We start from the raw sequence: 27,510 nt of genomic DNA on the forward strand, positions 1-27,510 counted from the left end.
TGGGAGTTTGGTATCAGACAGTTAAAATGTGGGGTGCCTATTAGATGTGAAGGTGGATAAGTCAAGTACATAATTGGGACCACAGGCCTAGGGTTCAAGGTAAAGTTATTTAATAGAGCTATACATTTGGAAATAATTTATAGATGAAAATTTAAAATACAGCACTAGCTGAGCCCATGTAGGGAGTGAGTATAGAAGCTTGAGTTCATATATACTCCAGCACTGAGATATTAGGTAGATGAAGAGGGTCTAGCAAAGAATACTGAAAGGTGGTCATTGACACTGGTTATATCACACTTTGCTGATCTATCAAGTAATAAGAGGACTGGTAATTGATCATTCGATTTAGCAATATGGAATTCTTTGGGCACATTGTCAAGAGTGGTGCTGGTAGTGGTGAGGTGAAAGCCTCAAAGAGTGGTAAGATAAAAGCTTAGTTGGGATAAGTTTGAGAGAGAGTGGGAGGAGGCAGCAAATAGTGATATATATTTCAAGAAGGTTTGCTATAAAAATGCTTGGAGAAAAGTGTTGTAGCTAGATGGGGTTATGGGTCAAGCAATGCTGTTTGCTTATTTTACTTTTTTAAGATGATAAAAGTAAAGTTTGTGGATAAGAAAAATGTAGTTGAAAAAATCATTATTTTGTGGGGAAAATAGGAGAAAGTTGCCAGAGTGATGTACTGTCATTCCTTTGGTAAAATGAACACAATCTAGTGGACAATAGAGCGAATGATTTTAAATAGGGGCATAAATGGTTCATCTAATAAGAATGGTGAATGTAAGCAGACAGATACAGTTCTTGAATTTAAGTGTTTGAATAGAAAAAAGGACTCTTGTTATTTGTGTGTTTCAGTAAAATTGGAAGAAAGTCATGGTCTGAGGTGAGGATGAAAGAAGAGGTGTTGGAACTTTGAGCAGATAGGAAATGGCAGTAGATTTACTCCTGCACCAGGGTCCACATCATGTTTGTGGTTATAAATTCATGGGCAGCCTAACTGCATAGGGCGAGAAGGCCAATGGCACCCCACTCCAGTACTCTTGCCTCGAGAATCCCATGGACAGAGGAGACTGGTGGGCTGCAGTCCATGGGGTCGCTACAAGTCAGATACGACTGAGCGACTTCCTTTTCACTTTTCCCTTTCATGCATTGGAGAAGGAAATGGCAACCCACTCCAGTGTTCTTGCTTGGAGAATCCCAGGGACAGGGGAGCCTGGTGGGCTGCCGTCTATGGGGTCGCACAGAGTCGGACATGACTGAAGCGACTTAGCAGCAGCAGCAACTGCATAGGGCACACATATATGAAGTGGATGTGCATGGATGCTAAGTCACTTCAGTCTTGGCCAACTCTGTGTGACCCTATGGACTGTAACCCGCCAGGCTTCTCTGACCATGGGATTCTCCAGGCAAGAATACTGGAGTGGGTGGCCATGCCCTCCTCCGGGGGATCTTCCCAATCCAGGGATCGAACCTGCATCTCTTACAGCTCCAGGGTTGGCAAGTGGCTTCTTTACCACTAGTGTGACCTGGGAAGCCTGAAATAGATAGTGAGCTGGATTTAATTAGAGTTAAGACTTAGCCTGGAATAGTTTTTAATTCTATGCAAGGGATTTTAGTGAAGAAGCATGGAAGCTAGTCTGGATAATGTGTAAAATGGAGAACAGAGTGAAAATTTGTATAATCAGTTTATTATAGGTCCCCTCTTAAATTATAGATGCGAATTTAAGAAGTTATTGGGATTATAGTACTAAAGGAACCTAGGAACAGATAGAAACAGGTGCTTGAACCAAGATTACGGAAGGGTATAGGTATTATTCGGAGAAGACAATGGCACCCTACTCCGGTACTCTTGCCTGGAAAATCCCATGGACGGAGGAGCCTGGCAAGCTGCAGTCCATGGGGTCACTAAGAGTCGGCCTCGAGTGAGTGACGTCACTTACACTTTTCACTTTCATGCATTGGAGGAGGAAATGGCAACCCACTCCAGTGTTCTTGCCTGGAGAATCCCAGGGATGGGGGAGCCTGGTGGGCTGTGTCTCTGGGGTCGCACAGGGTCGGACACGACTGAAGTGATAGCAGCAGCAGCATAGGTATTATTTAACAATAATGTCAAGGCTATAACGTGGGAGTAGGGCTGACTGATACCTATGTTTGCTTACTTTCTTGATGTTGTTCATTTGTATCACAAGTCATAATAATGAGCTCCAACATATTTTACCTTAAAGTTATTGTATTTTTTTCAAGAAGAAAAATCCTAATTTCAAGTAGTGCACAACAGATTGAAACATTTACTTCTGTCTTCAAGCCATTAAGGCAAGAATTAATATTCAGATAATCCTGTTCTTCTATTGCTTTGCCAGCTGTTTATGTCCATAAAGTAAATGGATTGCCAGAAATGTTTACATAATGAAACCTGAATTACTGAGTTCTACTTTCTAAGAGTTGCTGCTACTGCTGCTGCTGAGTTGCTTCAGTCGTGTCCGACTCTGTGCGACTCCATAGATGGGAGCCTGCCAGGCTCCCCCATCCCTGGGATTCTCCAGGCAAGAACACTGGAGTGGGTTGCCATTTCCTTCTCCAATGCATGAAAGTGAAAAGTGAAAAGTGAAAGCGAAGCTGCTCAGTCGTGTCCAACCCACAGCAATCCCGGAGACTGCAGCCTACCAGGCTCGTCCGTCCATGAGATTTTCCAGGCAAGGGTACTGGAATGGGTTGCCATTGCCTTCTCCAATTCTAAGAGTTAAGTGATATTAATTCCAAATGAGACTATTAAGATCTTTCCTGGAATCAAATCTAAGGCTCAGTCTTCTCTTTGCTAACATATATTACTGCTTCAAATCAAAGTGGTTATTTATTTTTAGAAATTGTGTCTAAGCTATCAGTTTTTGATGTTTTGCCACTTACTTCATCACATCAAGATTAAATCCGTATTAAAAATTTGCTTCCACAAAAGTGTAATTAAGTGTAACTTTAAAAATATTATGTAGTTTCATTTAATAGTTACTCATGTAAGGTTTTATAATGTTCATTTTCCAGATAGTCAAATGAAACTTGTGAGGTTAAGGAACTTCAGAGCCAGAGTTCCAGAGGCCATTATGTTCTCCTGAACCTTGATTTAGTAATAGGATATTCAAACTAGTATCCACCCATTGAGTTACTCAAAGAGGCCTTTTGAATGGATTCAGGCTGTTGAAGCATTTAGACTAATCTGGAAATTGAAATTCATGCCTGTGTTTCTTTCAAACTAGTAAAATACTAAGATCTTGAAACTCAATCTCAATAATAATTCAGTTAAGACAGCTAATCAACTAGATATGTAGTTAGCACCATGGTAATATAATTTTACTAGGCCAAAGCTGTCAAATATGAAAATTAAGAAGTACACCCCACTGATTTTTTCTTTGTTCATAGCAGGGAGAGTTTATCTATCTCAGTACTCTTTCCTGTTGAACCTAACCTCAGCTTGAGTTCATCTCAAGACTGCATTATAGGCAGGCAATACTAGTAGATAAACATTGACATACAAGAAGAAAACTATTTTCCATTTGTGATCTGGGAATTACATATTTGAAAGAATTAACACCCTCAAATATTCCCCTTATAACAAAAGAATAGATAAGTACTGACAATATCTTGGCTAATAAATCTGCATTTAAATTAGACAGGAAGTGTTGCCATTTATCCAGGAGACAGTGGAGGACAGGATAAAGATTGCCATGTTTTAAGTATGAAATAGAGGAAAAGCATAGAACATATAGGGTTAAATAAATTAAATATAACATCCTTCCTCGAGGAAGGAGTCCATAGCTTTTTAAAGGGGTCTATAGCTTTTTGAATGAGTAGGGGTTTGGACAGACATTAAATGATTACAAATTGTGATTATTTCTATGAAAAAGTATAGCATGCTATGAGAGTAAAACAAGGAAATTTAATTTATGTGGATAGAGTCAGAGAAGGTCTTAATATGGAAGTGATAATAAAATGGAGAATTTTAGAGTGAACAGGCATTAACCGTGTCAAGACAGCAGGGCCTGAGCACTTATGTGTGTGTAGTTGGGTTTCAGGAGCGTGAGAAATCCCACCCATGACAAGGTCATGCGGCAGAGCTCTGATGGCAAGGCTAATCAGACCTCAGGTTTTCCCCCTGGTATTTCCTGAGCATCCACCCCCAAAAATAAGAATCTGCCTGCTTTTCCCCTCTTCTGATATTCTCTGGAAAAAGTCAAATCAGGGCTTCAGTCTTCTGCATTTGAAAGGGATGTTTCAGTTAAACCCCTCTGATAACTCTCTAGCTTGCTTAACAGGTTCCCCCACCGACCTCTTACAGCTTGTGAATTTCTTACAGCCCCCCAACTGTGAGAGGCTCAAAGCTTAAAAACATCTTAAAGATACAGAGCCTTTTCTAAAGAGCCAAAAATCATATTGGTGACAGGATTTCACTGTTGACTCATGATTGCTGCCAGGCCTCCATATTCTTTATCTTTTAGGCACCTGGGAGGGTGTTAATCAATGTAAATGGGATATGGAAAAGGATATATAATAGTTTTGATGTTAACAACACTAGACTTTTGAGCTAATTACTTTTCTTTTGTTATAATCACTGTACTCCTTTTACTTGTTATAAATTGCTGTATCTTTGCTATGTAAGAATGTAACTTTATTTAGTGCTTTCTGAGAGTGGCACCAGACTTAGGGAAGAACAACACAAGTAAGTCTTCTGGTTGACAAACCCTTATAAGAAAAAAGGCTGTAAAATGTTAATTGGCCCTTTTGGCCGGAAGATGTAAATCACCTAATACTTGTATGGAGAGAGAAAAGCCTGGTTTTGATAAGAGTCTGGGCTGCTAACGCTGCATAACTTTGTATTACCCATTGATCTCTATGTATAATCAAAAGTATAAAAGGCCTTGAAGGACAATAGAAGGGGGGCAGTCATTGGAAGGACTGGTTTCCCCCGTGTCTCCTCTTTACTCTAATTTCAGGCTGAATTCCCATCTGGGGCATGGAGGCTCGCCATGTCTACTTACTTGTCCCAGCTTCTAAGATCCATAAGAGAGAGAGCCCAAGGTGGGGCACTCTCTGATATTCAAACAGATGCCGGTGGCCTAACGTAGACGGTGCAAGCTCCTTGTCTGGAACTTTATTGGCTTTCCGTGTAAACCAAGTTATTCAGCCTCTTTTCTCCACTTAATTTTCCTACTACACTATTGCTCCTAATCTAATTTTCTATTAATAAATAAGTATTTTCCTCATCTACTCCGTCTCCCCTTCGAATCACCCTGGATCCACCAGGGCTGGACCCCTGCAGTAGACAACTAGAGTGTTCCTCCTCAGAGCCTCAGAAAGGGATACATTTGCAGGTTTCGGGAAAAGAAGAAAGAATAGTGTGAGGAGAAACTCCAAGTTAAATAAAAGCATGTGAAAGAATGGTCCACTTATGAAGGAAACTAGAATGTGGCATCATTTTTGATGGACTATAATAGAAGATGCTCCTTTTGATATGGCTTAAGCACTAGAGGTGAAAGGGAGACTGTAGTCCTTTGAATGATATGAGGTAAGCAAGTAGAAATAGCTCATAGAAGCAACTGTTTTGAAAATCTTATCTTTGCAAATAATTTGGAAAGAAAAAGTTTAATAAGCTTAACTAAAAAGGAGGTTTTAAAGAAGAATTTTATAGTTTCCTCAGGTTGGGATTTATGTCAAGAAAAACTGGAAACAGGGACTGGAGCTTATGTAGATCCTACCAATAACCCTGTATCTTTCTTTTTTAAATTTTTAAAAAAATCTTAAAAAAAAAAAAAAACCCATTATTTATTTGTGGTTACTCTGGTCCTTTGTTTCTGTGTGCAGGCTTTCTCTAGCCTTGGTGAGCAGGGGCTGCTCTCTAGTTGAGGTGTGTGGCCCTCTCATGAAGGCGGCTCTTCTCGTTGCAGAGCATGGGCTCGAGGGTGCATGGGCTTCAGTCACTGTGCCTCCCAGACTCTAGAGCCTAGGCTCAATATTTGTGGTGCACAGTTTCAGTTACCCTGAGGCATGTGAGATCTTCCTGGACCAGGGATCAACCCCATGTCCCCTGCATTGGCAGGTGGATTTTTTTTAATATATATATTTTAATTTTACTGGAGTATAGTTGATATTTATTATTTATTTATTTATTTTAATTGGAGGCTAATTACTTTACAACCTGCGCCACTAGGGAAGTCTACTGTTTAACTTTCTTTTGCATTGGATCCTCAATCTACATCTGCTGTTTTCTCCTCCTCATCCCCTTCTTCTTGTTTTGAGTGTGACTACATCTCAATCCAGAAAGCACAATCTTCATATTCTTGCATTTTGAACACAAAGTCACACATTTTAAAATGACCTAATTATGCAAAGTTAAAATTTTCATTTAAAATCTTGTGGAACTAAAACTGTGAAGGAATATTTATTCAAGCCAGTCATAAAAATTTTAGAAATTCAAAAGCTTATCAGTAATAACCACTTGGTTGATATTTAAATAAGTTCAAATATGTAAGTATAAGTTAAAATAGATATGAGGTACTTATTGAGATCCCAAGTTTGAGAATTAGTTTTCATCATCAAAATTACAGTGTAATAAAAGTGGATTCTTTTCACTTGTCTTATTCTTTATCAAAGACATCAAGTTCTCAACATATATAATAATTAGAATGAGAGAGTGGATAAAAGCTATGGCCACTTTAATATCTCAAAAACCTGAGTATGTATTGCTAGTAAGCCCATTTTGTTGTCTTCATGATGCTTGTTTCAAATTTATCAACTATTTTCAAAATTCTGACCCATTCTTTCCTGAACTCATAAATAAAAGCAGAAGTCTTTAGATGAATGTACTCCTTAGTTATTTTCCCAACATCAATCTCAAACCTGCCTACAAAAATAAAAGAGTGAGAGGAATCTGTAACTGAAGGGAGGTGTGGGCAAAGAGAAAATTAAAAAAAAAAAATTAAGAGAGAAACTAGAACTAGTTGAATATTCTAGTTCAAAACCAGTAGAAAAACTAAAACAATAAAAATGAAAGGTTACTTAGGAATAGAAAGGAAAAAATGATAATAGTATAGTCTTATAGAAAAGAGGAGAGAATGAAATACACAGGCACATGTGAAAAGATTGGTCTTGGCTTGGGGAATGGACATTTCTTCTTTGCGTCAGGGGAAGATGAGGGTCCAGATATAACAGAACCCATATTTTCATTTCTCAATGGTAGAGATAATATTTAATGACTTCTTTTAGTAAAAATGATAGAACTTTGATATTTTAACTGACAATATGAACAGCTCTAATTATTTTGCAGTGGACAAAATATAGACCCCGTCTAAAGCAATTCCTGCAACTGACTTTAATGTAGCTATAAACCTAGACAAAACTTAAGCGGACAGTTGACTTTATAAAATCAAAATTTGTCTTCTCATTGCAAAATTCAGACTTAAATTGAAGAAAGTAGGGAAAACAACTAGACCATTCAGGTATGACCTAAATCAAATCCCTTAGGATTATACAGTAGAAGTGATAAATAGATTCAAGGGATAGGTCTGACAGAGTGCCTGAGGAACTATGGATGGAGGTTCATAACATTGTACAGGAGGCAGTGATCAAGACTAATCCCAAGAAAAACAAATGCAAAAAAGCAAAATGGTTGTCTAAGGAGGACTTACAAATAGCTGAGAAAAGACAAGAAGCTGAAAGCAAAAAAGAAAAAGAAAGATATATCCATCTGAATGCAGAGTTCCAAAGAATAGCAAGGAGAGATATAAAAAAGCCTTCCTCAATGGTCAATGTAAAGGAATAGAGGAAAACAATAGAATGGGAAAGATTAGAGAACTCTTCAAGATATTAGAACTACCAAGGGAATATTTCATGCCAAGATGTCTTTTCATGCAAAGACAAAAATGGTATGGACCTAACAGAAGCATAAGATATTAAAATGTGGCAAGAATACACAGAAGAACTATACATGAAAAATCTTTATGATGCAGATAACCACGATGGTGTGATCACTCACCTAGAGCCAGACATCCTGGAATGTGAAGTCCAGTGGGCCTTAGGAAGCATCACTACGAACAAAGCTAGCAGAGGTGATAGAATTCTAGTTGAGCTAGTTCAAATCCTAAAAGGTGATGCTGTGAAAGTGCTGCACTCAATATGCCAGCAAATTTGGAATATTGAGCAGTGGCCACAGGACTGGAAAAGGTCAGTTTTCATTCCAATCCCCAAAAAAGGAAATGCCAAAGAATGCTCAAACTACTGCACAATTGCACTCATCTCACATGCTTCCCTGGTGGCTCAGAGGTTAAAGCGTCTGCCTCCAATGTGGGAGACCTAGGTTCGATCCCTGGTTTGGGAAGATCCCCTGGAGAAGGAACTCACTCCAGTATTCTTGCCTGGAGAATCCCCTGGATGGAGGAGCCTGGTAGGCTACAGTCCACTGGGTTGCAAAGAGTCGGACACGACTGAGCGACTTCACCTTCACCTTCACATGCTAATAAAGTAATGTTCAAAATTCTCCAAGCTAAGCTCCAACAATATGTGAACAATGAAATGCCAGATGTTCAAGCTGGATTTTGAAAAGGCAGAGGAATCAGAGATCAAATTGCCAACATCCATTGGATCATAGAAAAAGCAAGACAGTTCCAGAAAAACTTGTACTTCATTGATTATGCCAAAGCCTTTGTGGATCACAACAAACTATGCAACATTCTTCTTGAGATGGGAATACCAGACCACCTGACCTGCCTCCTGAGAAATCAGTATGCAGGTCAAGAAGCAACAGTTAGAAATGGACATGGAAAAACAGACTCATTCCAAATTGGGAAAGGAATACATCAAGTCTGTATATTGTCATCCTGCTTATTTAACTTATATGCAGAGTATATCATGCAAAATTACAGGCTGGATGAAGCACAAACACAATCAAGATTGCTGGGAGAAATATCAATAACCTCAGATATGCAGATGACACTACCCTTATGGCAGAAAGTGAAGAATAACTAAAGAGCCTCTTGATGAAAGTGAAAGAGGAGAGTGAAAAAGTTGGCTTAAAGCTCAACATTCAAAAAACTAAGATCATAGTATCCAGTCACATCACTTCATGGCAAACAGATGGGGAAACAATGGAAACAGTGACAGACTTTATTTTCTTGGGCTCCAAAATCACTGAAGTTTGTGAACACAGCCTTGAAATTAAAAGACACTTGCTCCTTGGAAGAAAAGCTATGACCAATATAGACAGCATATTAAAAAGCAGAGACATTACTTTGTCAACAAAGGTCCATCTAGTCAAAGCTATGATTTTTCCAGTAGTCATGTATCAATGTGATAGTTGGACCATAAAGAAGGCTGAACACTAAAGAATTGATTCTTTTGAACTGTGGTGTTGCAGAAGACTCTTCAGGGTCCTTTGGACTCAAGGAGATCCCACCAGTCGGTTCTAAGGGAAATTGGTCCTGAATATTCATTGGAAGGATGATGCTGAAACTGAAACTCCAATACTTTGGCCACCTGATGCGAAGAGCTAACTCATTTGAAAAGACCCTGATGCTGGGAAAAATTGAAGGCAGGAGGAGAAAGGAATGAGTGACAATGAAATGGTTGGATGGCTTCACCGACTCAATGGGCATAAGTTTTAACAAGCTCTGGAGTTGGTGATGGACAGGGAAGCCTGGCTTGTTGCAATCTATGATGTCATCAAGAGTTGGACATGGCTGAGTTACTGAACTGTACTGAACTGAGATTTTACAAATGCTTGGCATCTGAAACATTTTCTTTAAAACAGTACACAGAGTACTTGAACCTTGGGTTCTTGGTAAGTTCCCAGTGAGGATATTTCTACCTTTAATCTGCTCTCAGACTAGATGAAATGAAACATTAACTTTTAATTATTCTTGAATTATAAGGAATTTAGAGATTTCATATCTAGACTCTCTTCCTATCTGCTTATTTCAGACTTCATAGAATTGCCTCTTTTCCCAACACTTTCTAATGTGTTTAGTAAAGTAATGTATATATATGTATATATATATATATGTATACACATTTGTTCTTGTTTCTTTTTTATTTTTGTAAATTCAATGAACATATGCAGAGTTTTCTTCTGTAACAGGAGTTCTTCCTGTTTGTTACTGATAACAATGTTTACTTTTTTCATTCTTCAAAATAAGAGTTCCAGAATTTAGTTTTTAACTCAATTCTTATAGCTTTCCTAAGCCAGCCATTCCTGCAAGTTGTAATTTTTAATATTTTATTGTGTTGCTTCCAGTTTTATGGTATGTAAGCCATCACAGATGCATTTAGGAAGGAGATAGGTTATCAGTAAGGTAATTTTAAACAATAGGAAATGACTAACTTATAAATCTATTTTATTGAACTGATATCTTTTTATTACTAGCATAAGATATTATGCAATGTCAAAAATATGTTGAATAGTAAGACCATATTAGCGAATTGTAATTGGGGTTTTGTTTAAAATATAACCTCAAAGTATAAGGCATGTTTTGAAAAGCTAATAAATTGCTTATAACACTTTCAAAATAATATGTTGCTGTAATGTGACCAAAGATTTTATATTTATATAATTTATGTCTCCTTGAATCATGTAGAGAGAGGACATTGAAATTCTGCTCATTTTAGCAACCTTTATTTTTCAACCTGATAAGCAGAGATGTATTCAGCACTTGTTTACAGTTTATACAACAAAAGCTTACTTATTGGTGTATTTTCAGTTCAGAGCCTCCTTTCGATTTGGCACTAAACGGTTATTCTGAATATTAGATAAGGATGTACAATATGTAGTTTCAGCTTATCACTGGACTTAACTCTTGTAATGGCTCCATATTGTAGTACTTTGCAAAGTGCCAGGCCCTTACTCCTTCTCTGCAACCTCCTTTTGATCTCTAATTGATTCATGTTGATGAACTCATGTTATGGACAGTTTATGGTCAAGTGATCGCATCTTGTTTTTATCTATTTTTTAAAAAGATGGTAACTCTCAATTTTTGAAGATGGGATAGAAAGAAAAGCAAGTGATTTGCCAGCAACTTGGATGTTTTAATCATCATGTTAAACCAGGAGGTTCTGTTTGACAGAGGTAGTTTAAAAATTTAGAAAAGGTAAGTAAAGCATTAAGTAAGATTTGTTACTTATAGTGAGTTGTAAAATTCTACTTATACATTATAGTTCAGTATAAAGCAGTATGTATTTTACATAATGACTGAAGATCAAAAACTAGCTAATATCAAAAGTGATAGCAGAATAATAATAAATTGATGGATTAATGAATTGAATTTTCTCTTAACCTATGCTACTAATTTCCTAAGTTATGGTTACTAAATAAATAAATACCATAAGTTTCACTAAAAATGTACTGATAGATAAAATAATGGTTTATTTTATAAGTATACTGAATATTCATGAGACTTCATTTCCTATACATGAAAAGGAGACATAGTTCATTTTTATGCATTTTGATCAACATTGTGATGAAGTAGTTTCCTATATTTCAGTAAAGATGTAATTAGACTTTGAAATTTGAACTACAATACATGCTTAGTTTGTGAATTAATTTTTTATTATCTTTTAATCTATATAAGTTTTGGCTTATCTGGCCAGTTAGGTTATATACTTTAAAAGTGTTATCAAAGATAGGTTGATGAATCAGTCATTTCTGAAGCTAAGGCTTTAGGCTGTAGACTTGACTTGTAGCCCTAGACTGTACTTCAGTCTTGGATATTCCACAAATGTCTATGATGAATAATAATATGGAGTTATTATTTCAACTAGGGGGGGAAAAAAAAACACTTAAATCAGATACCACTTGCTTTTCTTTAAAAAATAATTGTTGAATGCTTCCTCAGTGCAAGCACTTTGTATAAACTACCTCATTTAATACTCACACCAAACTTAAATCTCTTTTGTAGGTGGAGAAACTAGGAGTCAATGAGTTAAATAGTTTTCTAAGGTTACATGACTAATAAACAGTGATGCTTGTAGAAAAAACTTACAATTACCAAAGGGGAATGGAGGAGGGATAAATTAGGAATTTGGGACTAACAGATACACACTGCTATGTATAAAACAGATAAGCAACAAAGACCTAATGTAATAACCTATAATGGAAAAAAATGAAAAATTATACATATGTATGTATAACTCATATATATGTATATGACTAATATATATGTATATATAACTGAATGAATTTTCTGTACATCTGAAACCTTATAAATCAACTATACTTCATTTTTTTTAAGTGATGCTTGAGTTGAAATTTAGGTTCATTTGATTCTTCAGGGTATAGGTTTTTGTTTTTTAATTATACCACCTTTCTTTTTTTGTTTATAAGGAAAAAGTTATTATTATACTGATATTTGTAAAAAATAATCAGATTCCTTCATGATGCCTCAAATCACAGACATGAACATATTTTAAAAGCTTCCACATGAATCACTTTCCATTAGTAATCACTGGTAATTTTGTATATCATTGCACCAAAAAATCACTTTTTTTTCCATTTTGATTTGGGTTTTCTATCTTAATAGATGGACAGTTGTCCACTAATTAGAACACAAAAGCAGTTTTGTACATCATTGTTTGCTTTTTTTTAATGTATAGAGTAGGTGGTAAGATAATAAACAATGTCATTCAAAATTCTGTTTTCAATTTATCTTAAACCTTGGATTAAGACTAAAAATTAATTATCCCTCTTTCCAGTCTCTTTATAGCCTTTATAAATACCAGCAATTGGTTTATATTTGTTTAACTATTTATATGGTGGGAGAGGGTGATTTTCTACATATGAACATCAAACATGAGAGTTATTTTGAGAGAATATGAAGCCACAGTAGCGTTTGGCTTAGGTCAGTGAGAATCAAGACATGATAATTTGTTCCAAAGAGAAGCTGTAAATTATCCTATGTCATGGACTTCAAAATCACTTATAAGTACTCAAGAGAGTAAATTTTAAAGCCCTGGCACCCAAGAATGTAACTTAGGATGAAACACACTGCAAGACACACAGATGGCAATCTAATTATTCATGCATACAATTTTTACATATGTTCGCAAGTAACTAATCATATAACTGAACCTATTTAACTGCTTTGAAATCCAAAAAATTTTACAATTTTAAATTTTATTCAATTCTAAACCAGATTACCAGAGAAGGCAATGGCAACCCACTCTGGTACTCTTGCCTGGAAAATCCCATGGACGGAGGAGCCTGGTGGGCTGCAGTCCATGGGGTCGCTAAGAGTCAGACACGACTGAGACTTCACTTTCACTTTTCACTTTCATGCATTGGAGAAGGAAATGGCAACCCACTCCAGTGTTCTCGCCTGGAGAATCCCAGGGTTGGGGGAGCCTGGTGGGCTGCGGTCTATGCGGTTGCACAGAGTCGGACACAACTAGAGCGACTTAGCAGCAGCAGCAGCAAACCAAATTACAGAATGTTCTTTGAGGAAATTACTGTTATTCCTGTCTAATTGATTCAATAAGTAAATCAACATAGAATTTTTTTTAATATATGTTTTTCATTTTGAAGATTTAAAAATTAAAACACACACACATAGGGTCTGGCCCACTAGGCATTAATAATTAAAACAAAGCTTTGTTACATCTTTGCTATGTTACATCTTTATTTATCTACAGGTAAACTACTTAATTTTAAAAGTAAGAATGAATTTCTGTTACTTTATCAAAGAAACAAATGTGGTTATACATAGATATATGTGTATATATATATATATGTATCTTGACTATATTCATTTCTGAAATACTTGAGTGCAGGATAGTATATTATTTTTGAGAATACTGATTAAACAGGAAAATCCCTGTAGTCGTGTATGATTGTCATGGCTTTGCTTTCCAACAGAGTGGACTAAAAATTGTAGCAAAGACTTTATTCAACAAAATAAAACCATATAGCCACATTCACTGCTTCTGATTTATCACCATTATTTTTGACTTGGAATATCCCTCCCTCAGCATGCTGTTTTACGCCTTGTGATTCAGAGTGCCCTTTTACAGCATGCTGTAGCACTCAGAAGGAGACAGCCCCAATTCCTAACATTGCCATAAATCAGAGAGTCTGTAACTGTGCCAGTCCTTGCAGGTTATTCTGCCCTAGAGTCTCTGATTTTTTTTTTCTTTTTCTTTTATCATTGAAGATGGGTTATTATAATTCTGTTCTGGAAGGCTTAGGTATTTGTAGGTCATTTTTTTAAATGAAAGAAGTTTTGCCTGTGTGGATTGTTTGCACTTTAGTCTTAAGTATAATTTCCTTCATCTTATATTTTTAGCTTGAGTTTCCCTTGAATTCAAACATAACTTTCCACACCAGAAATGTTCCTTCTCCAAAAGTGCCTCACTTTCTTTAGCTTTAATCAGTAGCCTTAATCATCTTCTCTCAAATGTAGGCTGATAATAACTCATAATATGTTCCCTTCAATGGGCATTGCATTTTAATAAAGAATATGAATATAAAAACTCTAATGGTGACATTGCAGGCATCTTGGCAGATAGCCACGGGGGTAGTTCTTGCCCTGAGCCTCTCATTGCTTTCATGCCAGACCAGATCAGAACTTCTGTAAATCTTTAAGCCTGTCTTGCTCCAGTGTGTGTCAAGAGAAGAATATTCTAGTGTCACAGGCATTCCTGTTACTTTTCTCACTCTGCAGTATTATATGTTTTCTCTGTGTCTATATTTCTTCATTTTGATGTGTGCATTGAACATATTTTGTTGAGATTTTTCTATTCATTCTTCTGTTCAATGATTAGACTTCATCACTGCTCTTTGTAATTTCTCCCTTATTTCTTCTGTAAGAAGAGTGTGATTGATATACCTGTATTGATGCTTGAACACTTCAGCAGAGTGACTATCACTTTATATACAGAAAAGTTAGCTTGGGTCAGCAAAACATCAGGTTAATAAGGGAAGTATCACAAAATTCTGAAGCTAGTAGCATTAATGAAAATATAAGCAAGAAATATTCTTATTAAATGATAGATGTTTCCAGAGTATCAGTAAGCAGTCACATCTTAAAAGAGAAACTACTCTTAGTAGGGATGGAAACATGCCATTATAAATTTGTCTAAACCATAAAACGTACAATACCAAGAGTACATCCTAATAGAAGCTTAGGTCTTTGGATGATGAGTTTGTATTAATGTCAGTTCATCATCAATGATGCATTTGTTCAGTTGTGACAAATATATATTATTCAGGTAGAGGATGTTGATAATGAGATCTGCATATATAGGGATAGGGAACATATGGGAAATCTTTATACCTTCCTCTCAATTTTGTTGTGAAGCTAAAACTGCTCTAAAAAATTAATCTACTAAACCATAATATAAATTAAAATTAAAGATGGCATATATTAATGAATTGCATTAGTTCATTGTAAGAAAACAAGAGAATTAACAAAACAAATGAAGATGTGAAGAACAATAACAGCTCGATTTATTGCATATTTATTTTATGACACACATTATGCTAAGGAAACTGAATAACTTAATCTAATTAAATTCTCACAGTGACCCTATAAGAAAGTATCATTATTATATCCTTTCACAGATGAGGAAACTGAGGTAGGGATGTTTAGTAATACACAAAATATCACACAGCTGGGGGAAGAGCCAGGATTTAAATCCAAGGCTGCTAGACTGCAAATGTCTAATCATTCATGCATGGATCCATCTATTCATGTTGCATATATTTTGCATTTGTATTATAGTGCAGGAAAGGACTGTAGACAATAGAAAAGAATAGGAAGCAGGTGGACATAGCAGACTAGTTTCATGTTTTGGTACATGCATGGATATTACTTGAACATGTTATAAATAGGGTGGATCATGCATTTCTTGCCTAATTAAGAAAGAAGGCAATGTTGAATTGATAGCCAAAAAAAAAAAAAAAAATCACAAGGTTCAGTTCAGTTCAGTCGCTCAGTTGTGTCCAGCTGTTTGCAACCCCATGATTGCAGCACGCCAGGCCTCCCTGTCCATCACCAACTCCTGGAGTTCACTCAAACTCATGTCCATCGAGTCAGTGATGCCATTCAGCCATCTCATCCTCTGTCGTCCCCTTCTCCTCTTGCCCCCAGTCCCTCCTAGCATTAGAACATTTTGCAATGAGTCAACTCTTCACATGAGGTGGCCAAAGTACTGGAGTTTCAGGTTTAGCATCATTCCTTCCAAAGAAATCCCAGGGTTGATCTCCTTCAGAATGGACTGGTTGGGTCTCTTTGCAGTCCAAGGGACTCTCAAGAATCTTCTCCAATACCACAGTTCAAAAGCATCAATTCTACGGAGTTTAGCTTTCTCCACAGTCCAACTCTCACATCCATACATGACCAATGGAAAAACCATAGCCTTGACTAGACAGACCTTAGTCGGCAAAGTAATGTCTCTGCTTTTCAATATGCTATCTAGATTGGTCATAACTTTTCTTCCAAGGAGTAAGCGTCTTTTAATTTCATGGCTGCAGTCACTATCTGCAGTGATTTTGGAGCCGCCAAAAATAAAGTCTGACACTTTCCACTGTTTCCCCATCTATTTCCCATGGAGTGATGGGAACAGATGACATGATCTTCATTTTCTGAATGTTGAGCTTTAAGCCAACTTTTTCACTCTCCTCTTTCACTTTCATCAAGAGGCTTTTTAGTTCCTCTTCACTTTCTGCCATAAGGGTGGTGTCATCTGCATGTCTGAGGTGATTGATATTTCTCCTGGCAATCTTGATTCCAGGTTGTGCTTCTTCCAGCCCAGCATTTCTCATGATGTACTCTGCATATAAGTTAAATAAGCAGGGTGACAATATACAGCCTTGCCATACTCCTTTTGTCAGGTTAGGATTTTTTTTCCCTAAGTTTATTAAAGTCACCTTCCATTAACCACTTATTTAGAACCAAAACAAAATTTTATATGTTTTGTTAACAAAACCAAATCTAATTCATTAAGGAGAGTTATAGCTTGTTCTTAAATCAGGTTGAACAAGACTCTTTAGTTTTTTTTTTAATTTGTGTCTTCCTTCTCTTCTTTTTCTTTTCCTCTTTCCCCCTACCCTGACTCCCCTCCCCTACCTTCCTTCCTTTACGATCCTTTGGAAATGTATTGCTCCAGTAAATGAGGATAGGGGTGGGAAAGTAAAGGAAGACATGATTGTATGGGAGGCAGTCTGAAGGTCAACTTCAGAAAAGATAACTCTCTGACTCATTACATACCTATAATCTCACCCATGATAGGAACAAGATAATCTATATGTTTAATGATTTTATCAGTCATTCCAAATAGAGACTAGACAAAATACTAGATGAATAACTAAAAGGCCTTTATTACTAGTTCATTTGAATGGTTTTGTAGTGCCTCACATCATGTTTTATTTAGTTGCTTTTCATAATAAATGCACTTTGACTAAAGGATAAATGTTTTCTCATGCATATGTTCATTCATTTTGTGACTATATGAGACTGTATTAGGAGCTCATGATACATCTTCACTTGTCATTTCAAGATCCCTGAATGACTGGTATTAAAATCTTATTAGAGTTAACAATGAGGCAAATTGTCAGTTATGGTAGCCTAAAGCTACAGTGAAAATGTTGGAGCCAGGATTCAAACCCAGTTTGGTCTCTCTCCACAGCTCATTTCTTTCCACTGTAATATTCTGCTTCCCGATGTTCAGAACTATTTAGCTGATTTATCCTTTCCTCTTTGTGTGTGTGTACATGTGTGTGGAATCAGTCATGTCCAACTCTTTGCTTTTGCTTATCCACCTTTGGATTTTAAATAGCCTTTAAAATCTGAACTTTCCCTTGGAAAAAATTGTGGCTTTGGTATCCACTATGTGATGCCATGTTGCTTATATTGACCTAAAAAATAAATTTATAAACCTGATGGTGATTAAGTATCACCCAAGAGAACAACAGAAGCAGTCTAGTTAGTTTGGCTTCATTCTTCTATAGGGAGAACAGCTCAAATCAAATGTGATGTAGTTTCTATTGGAATGAAAGTAACCTGGGCATTGCGGAGTGCATGAGAATAGAAAGGGGAAGGTTAAGAGAACTGTCAGCTTCTTTCAGTGAGATAGTAACAATAATGAAGCAGTACAAGAGGCCTTATACCTTTCAGGAAAGAGAAACAAAGCTACATACTGTTCTTGAAAATGTGAATGGAAAGAGAAAGATAGTAAAGGCTCTATATCTCTTTTCATTTAAAACCTTTCTACTCAGCAAAGTTATCAAAGACTTTGTCACCCACTATTATAGTTATTCAAGTTGATTTGAGATAAAATAGTTCTAGCTCTCTGATTAAATAGGCTCTTATATTAGGAATGATTTAGGAAAGAATGGGATTTTTTAATAAGTAATTAAAATTAAAAAAATATTAAAAAAATTTAAGTGAAGGTCAGTGTTACAAATGAACATGAAATAATTATTAAATCATGTACAGTATTTAATTCTGCCACATAAAACTAAAGGTTTTTGTTATAAATGGGATGGGAGGGTGGAAGAGAAAACTTTGTCAGTTAATTTTATTTTTTAATCTAATTCTCTTGTTGGTACAATGATTTGGAATCCAATATACCTATCAATTAATTTCTGAATTTCATTTCTTTAGATCTACTAAATTAGATTATATAAGGATATATTTTGAAAAATTTCTAGTTGATTCTGATAACTACCTGTGATTTGATCTAAAATGGAAAGTTGTCAATTTCCTATGCACACACACACAAATACTTGACATATAAATATCTATATTTATAGATCTATAAATATATATAGAGATCTCTATATATCTATACATAAATTATCTATCTATATCCTCTTCAGACTGAAAACATCCTAAGATAGAATAATGTCTTATTCATTGTTGTATCCCTTGTGCCTAGAACCCAGTGCCTGGTTCCTAAGGAGTATCTCAGAACATACCTGTCAAAAGAATAATAATTCTCATAGGAGAGTTGGGTGGCAAGAATAGTGTCAGTTATCCAATTATCAGATTATCCACTGTTAGGGAAGCAGGTCCTAAGCACTACCTTAATAGTGTTGAGAGACCTCAAACTCTGGGGATAAAACAGGGGGTACTGAGAAGGCCAAATGGGAAAGCTAGTCTTGTTAATGCCCTTCATGGAGCAATGCCTTGACCTGGCAAAGGGGCTTGTGTAACTCAGTCAAGCTATGAGCCATGCCATGCAGGGCCACCCAAGACAATGGGTCATAATGAAGAGTTATGACAAAACATGGATCACTGGAGGAGGCAATGGCAACCCACTGCATTATTCTTGCTGTGAGAACCCCAAGAAAGGTTCAGTTCAGTTGCTCAGTTGTGTCTGACTGAAACCCCATGGACTTGCAGCGTGCCAGGCTTCCCTGTCCTTCACCAACTCCCAGAGCTTGCTCAAACTCATGTCCATCGAGTTGGTGATGCCATCCAACCATCTTATCCTCTGTCGTCCCCTTCTCCACCTGCCTTCAGTCTTTCCCAGCATCAGGGTCTTTTCCAGTGAGTCAGTCCTTTGCATCAGGTGGCCAAAGTATTGGAGCTTCAGTTTCAGCATCAGCCCTTCCAATGAATATTTAGGACTGATTTTCTTTAGAATCAACTGGTTTGATTTCCTTGCAGTCCAAGGGACTCAAGAGTCTTCTCCAACACCACAATTCAATAGCATATATTCTTCAGCCTTCAGCTTTCTTTACGGTCCAACTCTCACATCCAAACATGACTACTGGAAAAACTATAGCTTTGACTTACATGGACCTTTGTTGGCAAAGTAATGTCTTTGCTTTTTAATATGCTGTCTAGGTTGGTCATAGCTTTCTTCCAAGGAGCAAGCATCTTTTAATTTCATGGCTATTTCTGGAGCCCAAGAAAAATAAAGTCTGTCACTGCTTCCATTGTTTCCCCATCTATTTGCCATGTAGTGATGGGACCAGATGCCATGATCTTAGTTTTCTGAATGTTGAGATTTAAGCTAACTTTTTCACTCTCCCCTTTTACTTTCATCAAGAGGCTCTTTAGTTTTTCTTTACTTTCTGCCATAAGGGTGGTGTCATCTGCATATCTGAGGTTACTGATATTTCTCCCAGCAATCTTGATTCCAGCCTGTGCTTCATCCAGCCAAGTGTTTCTCATGATGTACTCTGTATAGAAGTTAAATAAGCAGGGTGACAATATACAGCCTTGACATACTCCCTTCCTGATTTGGAGCCAGTTTGTTGTTCCATGTCCAGTTCTAACTGCTGCTTCCTGACCTGAATACAGATTTCTCAAGAGGCAGGTCAGGTGGTCTGGTATTCCCATCTCTTAATAATTTTCCATTGTTTGTTGTGATCCACACAGTCAAAGGCTTTGGCATAGTCAATAAAGCAGTAGATGTTTTTTTCTGGAACTCTCTTGCTTTTTTGATGACCCAACGGATGTTGGCAATTTGATCTCTGGGTCCTTTGCCTTTTCTCAATGCAGCTTGAACATCTGGAAGTTCATGGTTTACGTACTGTTAAAGCCTGGCTTGGAGAATTTTGAGCCAGAATTTTGAAATTTACTTTACCAGTGTGTGAGATGAGTGCAATTTCTATTTCCCCATAATTTTGTAAGATGGTTGAGTCTTGAGCTCGTGCTGCAATTGATCATGGTCAAGATTCCCCAGATTATTAAGAAATGTTTTTGTCATATATGACCTTTCATATAAAAATATATTTTACCTTGTTTTGTTTATTAATGCATTTTAAGAATATCAAGGAATGCCTGACACATAATAAAGATTCAATAAATATTTACTTAAGGATTAAAATTAACATATTTTTGTGGAGATTTTAATTAGTATGGTAAGATTCTTTCAGTTTATATTTTACAATCTTATAGACTATTTTATAGTCTTCCATAGTCTCATTGGACTTTTCCAACAACTGCAGGTAGATAAGACTGTTACTATCCTAGCTGTTTTATGCAAGAGGAAACTAAGGCCCAGAAAGAACAAATTTCTTCTTTTATTTCACAAATTTATATGGTTAGAATTAGATTTTAAATATTTTCTGCTTTAAATCTTCTGCATTCCCAACAAAGCTTCTTACAGTTGAGTTCTTTTAATGGTGAATAGGATCTTGCCCCTTAAAACACTTCTGCCCATCCTCTTCACTCCACACAGCATCCTGCTTTTATGTATGTGAAGTCATCTTGTATATGATAGGCTTTCAACATTTGCGGGGGAAAAAAAGGTAGATGCCTTCTGTGAACTCTCTTGTCCTCACTAAACACTTTGGTTCCTTTAGCCATTCCTTGTCAGATGTGGTTTTGAGATGGTTTAACCACCTATTCTCTTGCTTCCACATATGCTTCAGTTAGTTTAGCTCTTTCAATCATTGTAGTCGTGACTTAGATCAACACCTGTTTATGAGTCCTAATCAAGTTCTATATGATTTGTCTGCACTGTTTCATTCAAACTTTGCTGTAACTCAGTTAATTTGTTTTAGTGAAGATTCTGATAACAGAAGCAAAAAGTCATTTGAATTAACTTAAGGAAATTAAAGAGAAAAAACAACATGGATTTCATAGCATGGACTGTCTAAAACTCAGTGGGAACTTTTGAAAAGCAGGAAGTTGCCTAGATGTGGAGCTACACGGTGAGAAATTAAAAGAAGACCTCACTAGGGATGAAGTGTTGATAAAAAGGCTTGGCAGGGTTTATAACACAGAGCTGGCATATTTGTTTCATAGATAAATTGTCAAGATTTTCTGGAAATTTGAAACTTTTTTTGATTCACCTAGTTGACTACTCATGTCCTAATAGACCTTTTACCAGCTTATAGCTAACTGATTTATATATATATATGTGTGTGTGTGTGTGTGTGTGTGAGTACATATATATATATTCTGCCTGAAATGTATTTTCCATTTTTTTGTTCACTCTTTCAACATGCTGCATACCACCAGACCCTGAGAAATTTCAGAGGCAGAAGCTCTTTGAATTTTTATTGTATTTCCCATCCTCTGATATGCAATTGTCTTACCAATATATCTAGAATAGTTGCCATTTCTTGCTCACTTGGTGAGAACAACTTAATTGCAGTGATAGACCTTGAAACAGATCATCCCTGGATCGCTGACCTGTAGTAACTACGACATAATGTGTGTTGTTTCAAGTCACTAAGTTTTCAGGTAATTTGCTGTGAAGTATAGATAACCTATATGACTTATGTACTCGATCTTTATTTAAAGTTATAATCAGAATGGTAAGTTTGGTTCACGCTATAGGCCAATTTTCTGTCTCAGGGAAGTCAATTTTAAGTAATGAATGAAAAATACTGTATATGGGAAAGATGACTACTTAGGTTAATATTCCAAACCAGAGTACTTTTGAGAATAAAAGCTGGCATGGTTAATGATTAATAAGCATAAGAAGAACTCTTCTACATAGATAGAAAGGGTCACCTGACTCAAAAAAGAGTGACTTCCTGGGCCTGTGGAAAGGGCTGGCTAAGGCAGAAGAAAAAGTTGAATATGGCAGGCAAGTGGTTCATCTATTTGACTCATGGGCGTTATTTTCCCTGTTACATAACTGGAAAACTGAGACTCAGGTGAATTGTCTTTGAAATGGCAATCAGTTGAGTTCAGTTCAGTTGCTCAGTTGTGTCTGACTCATTGCGACCCCGTGAATTGCAGCACATCAGGCTTCCCAGTCCATCACCAACTCCCAGAGTTTACCCTAATTCATATCCATCGAGTCGGTAATGCCATCCAGCCATCTCATCCTCTGTCGTCCCCTTCTCCTCCTGCCCCCAATCCCTCCCAGCATCAGAGTCTTTTCCAATGAGTCAACTCTTCTCATAAGGTGGCCAAAGTATTGGAGTTTCAGCTTTAGCATCAGTCCTTTCAATGAACACCCAGGACTGATATCCTTTAGAATGGACTGGTTGGATCTCCTTGCAGTCCAAGGGACTCTCAAAAGTCTTCTCCAACACCACAGTTCAAAAGCATCAATTCTTCGGCGCTCAGCCTTCTTCACAGTCCAACTCTCACATCCATACATGACTACAGGAAAAACCATAGCCTTGACTAGATGGACATTTGTTGACAAAGTAATGTCTCTGCTTTTCAATATGCTGTCTAGGTTGGTCATAACTTTCCCTCCAAGGAGTAAGCAGCTTTTAATTTCATGACTGCAGTCACCATCTGCAGTGATTTTGGAGCCCCTGCAAATAAAGTCTGACACTGTTTTGACTGTTTCCCCATCTATTTCCCATGAAGTGATGGGACCAGATGCCATGATCTTCGCTTTCTGAATGTTGAGCTTTAAGTCAACTTTTTCACTCTCCTCTTTCACTTTCATCAAGAAGCTTTTTAATTCCTCTTCACTTTCTGCCATAAGGGTGGTGTCATCTGCATATCTGAGGTGATTGATATTTCTCCCAGCAATCTTGATTCCAGCTTGTGCTTCTTCCAGCCTAGCATTTCTCATGATGTACTCTGCATAGAAGTTAAATAAGCAGGGTGACAATATACAGCCTTGATGTACTCCTTTTCCTATTTGGAACCAGTCTGTTGTTCCATGTCCTGTTCTAACTGTTGCTTCCTGACCTGCATATAGGTTTCTCAAGAGGCAGGTCAGGTGGTCTGATATGCCCATCTCTTTCAGAATTTTCCACAGTTTATTGTGATCCACACAGTCAAAGGCTTTGGCATAGTCAATAAAGCAGAAATAGATATTTTTCTGGAACTCTCTTGCTTTTTCCATGATCCAGCAGATGTTGGCAATTTGATCTCTGGTTCTTCTGCCTTTTCTAAAACCAGCTTGAACATCTGGAAGTTCACAGTTCACATATTACTGAAGCCTGGCTTGGAGAATTTTGAGCATTACTTTACTAGCATGTGAGATGAGTGCAATTGTGTGGTAGTTTGAGCATTCTTTGGCATTGCCTTTCTTTGGGATTGGAATGAAAACTGACTTTTTCCAGTCTTGTGGCTACTCCTGAGTTTTCCAAATTTGCTGGCATATTGAGTGCAGCACTTTCAGAGCATCATCTTTCAGGATTTGAAAGAGCTCAACTGGAATTTCATCACCTCCACTAGCTTTGTTCGTAGTGATGCTTTCTAAGGCCCACTTGACTTCACATTCCAGGATGTCTGGCTCTAGGTGAGTGATTACACCATCATGATTATCTTGGTCATGAAGATTGTTTTTGTACAGTTCTTCTGTGTATTCTTGCCACCTCATCTTAATATCTTCTGTTTCTGTTAGGCCCATACCATTTCTGTCCTTTATTGAGATCATGTTAAAACTGGTGGATCTGGGATTCAACCCAAATTTGTGTCATTCCTGAGCTTATTGTTCTTCCTACTTAGTCATTGCATCTCTGTGGAACCCAATGTGCTGCTCTAGTGTAGTCAGAAAGCCAGGGCAGGAGTATCATTTTTTATTCTGGATTATTCTAGAATGATCCTTATTCAGTTCTCAACTTTGGGTGAACATTAAAATTATCTGGAGAAGTTTGAAAATACCAAATATCTACTCTTCTTCTCAAAATTAGGAAATCAGAATCTTTCGCAGTGGGATCAGGCATCAGTATTTTAAAATCTTGACTGATGATTCCATTCTGTATCCAATCTTGAGATGAAGGAGCCTTGTGAGTGCTGTTAGTTGGGGAACAGACATGAAGACTTTGGATTGGGAAGGATGATGGAGGGTTTTTGAGGTCAAATTTTGTTATATAACTTTTCTTTTCCTCTCATTGCCAAGAGAGGCTTGGAAATCTGTATTTTAAGCAAGTGTCTCAATTCTTATCAGATAAGTTTGGGACTTGCTGATCTAATCCATCCTCAAAAATGGGCTGTTGTATTTAGTTGTAATAATACCTCATTTCTTTATTAAAGTACCTTATACTCAGCATTGACATTTAGATTTCATTTACTTTTTCTGATGCTCAGAAAAATGTAGCTTTCTGAAAAACATTTCTGAAAATTCATAAGTGGGTGGCTGGTCAGTGTTTCTACTAGTGGGGATAAGTCTTTGACACTGAGAATGAAAAATAGAGATCTAATGTTTTTTCTCAGGTATTACAAAAGTATCAGATGTTAACAAATCCACTGCTTTGCTACTTTTTGTGTATTAGGAAGACTAAGGGATATAAAATATTCATAACTGATCTCTTTAATCATCTGCCTTTACATTGAAGAACAGGAGCTTCTTTCTTTAAATTTTCTCAGCTTTTTTCATCCAGAAAGAAAATAAAGTGCTTTTTCTATGAAAATGGCTACATCCACAGTCTCTTGAATTTTACCTTAGAGCAGATGTATTTCTGCAGGTGTTGGAGATAGGCATAGGCACATGCTTTAAGATGAGAAGGGAAAAAATAAATTGTTCAATTAAAACTATTGTGGGAATTTTGGTGAGAAAGTAATTACCAGAGTTGGAACTTATCCAGGACAACAGTTAATGCTCCTATGCATAATGAAGAAGGAAAATGGGAACTGAGTCTATCCCCACCGCCACCCCTGTGTCAGAGTGTATTACATTTATGTTCTTGTTGCTATGTACAATTCAGATAGAAGAGAAATTTATTACCAGATTTATAGAAAAAGACATGTGGTTAGTTTGTACCTCATAATTCAAAAGCCACAGAAGCCCCAGCAAAAATCCCCAAACTGAAATTTCTTCCCTGTCACAGAGTGTTTAAACGGCATGCAGTATGTGAGCTGATAGCAATCAGTCAGGCATCATATACTAGGGTATCCAGCAAGCCCCAAAATATTACATTCTAGATTCATAAAAACAAAGTACATCTTATTTAACTATCAGAGAAGTAGAGATTCAGTTCAGTTCAGTTGCCCAGTCATGTCTGACTCTTCGCAATCCCATGAATTGCAGAACACCAGGCCTCCCTGTCTATCACCAACTCCCAGAGTTCACTCAAACTCATATCCATTGAGTCGGTGATGCCATCCAGCCATCTCAGAGATTACAAATATAAAATCATTAAAGCATAAGAATCATTATCTGATCACTGAAGTGTTTTTCTCTCTTGATCTATATATATGTGTGTGTGTTCAGTTGTATCTGACTCTTTGTGACCCCATAGTTGTATCTGACTTTGTGACCCCATGGACTGTAGCCCACCAGACTCTTCTGCCCATGGAATTTTCCAGGCAAGAATACTGGAGTGGGTTGCCATTTCCTTCTCCAGTATATGTATGTATACACATAAATATTAACAAATTGAATAAAAACACATATACTTGGGCAATATCTAATTGGTATTGTTGGACATTTCAATTTAATGTAACTTTAATATGTTTGGTTTTAGTTCTGTCAAATTTTTTCTGTATTTTTCCTTGTTTTCATTTTTTTTTTAAAAATTTCACTTTCTGCAGTTTATTTTAACATATTTTAGTGTTAAGTTTTAATTTTTTCATTGTATTTTTGACTGTGTATCCTTGTATTTTCTGAAATGGTTGCTGTAGGGATTATAATATACATGCTTAACATTTGACTTACTTAGAATAAATTATCTACCACTGAAAGTGGAGTGATGATTTTACTATTGTGTAGGTTTTTTTTTTTTTTTAAACTACATCTCTCCTTTGTGCTTTAGTCATCTCATATTGCTGAGTCACTTCAGTCGTGTCTGACTCTGTGCGACCCCTTAGACAGCAGCCCACCAGGCTCCCCCGTCCCTGGGATTCTCCAAGCAAGAACACTGGAGTGGGTTGCCATTTCCTTCTCCAATGCATGAAACTGAAAAGTGAAAGTGAAGTCGCTCAGTCGTGTCCGACTCTTAGCAACCCCATGAACTGCAGCTCACCAGGCTCCTCCATCCATCGGATTTTCTATACATACATGGAAATTCTCATCAGATATTATTATTATATTTGTTTTCAACTGTCAAACACATTTTAAAGAGCCTAATATAAGAGGAATGATGTATTTTATTTACTCATTTAGTATTATTTTTACTGATATTTACTACTTCTGTTGCTTGTCTTTATTCTTGATTTTTCCAAGTTTACTTCTAGCAATATTTCTCTTAGCTAAAATAATTTATTTAGCAGTTATTCTAGAATAGGTACACTGGTTATAGATTCTTGTAACTTAATTTCATCTGAGAATGACTTTTCTCTCAACTTCATTCCTGAAGGATATTTTGGCTGCTTATAGAATAAATGGGTTGACAATTCTTTTCCTTCATGTATCTTCTTTCTGGTTCATGTTTTCTAATGAAAAACATGCAGTCATTTGAATTCTTTCCCTGTAGTACGTGTTCCATTTCCTTTGGCTGCTATAGATTTTTTATTTATTGTGATTCTGCATGGATTTTTTTGGTTATTATATGTTTAAGCATGGATTTCTTTGAATTAATTCCATTTGAGCTTTGATTAGATTCTTGAATATGTAAGTTCTCGTCTTTCACCTAATCTGGGACATTTTTAGTCATTACTCAAAATATTTTTCAACACCACATTCTTTCTTCTCTCCTTCTAGGACTCTGAAAACATAAATATTAGACCT

At 36.7% G+C, this 27,510-nt stretch overlaps 1 long non-coding RNA gene across 1 annotated transcript; it reads left to right on the forward strand.

The window, feature by feature from the left end:
* Positions 1-4,703: 4,703 nt before the first annotated feature.
* Positions 4,704-10,306, forward strand: LOC120862879. Its single transcript, XR_005720870.1, has 3 exons — positions 4,704-4,798; positions 5,891-5,894; positions 10,296-10,306. It is a non-coding gene; the product is annotated as an uncharacterized LOC120862879 (long non-coding RNA).
* Positions 10,307-27,510: the final 17,204 nt, after the last annotated feature.

The sequence above is a fragment of the Oryx dammah genome, unplaced genomic scaffold (genome assembly GCF_014754425.2).
Source record: "Oryx dammah isolate SB20612 unplaced genomic scaffold, SCBI_Odam_1.1 HiC_scaffold_4, whole genome shotgun sequence".
NCBI lineage: Eukaryota > Metazoa > Chordata > Mammalia > Artiodactyla > Bovidae > Oryx > Oryx dammah.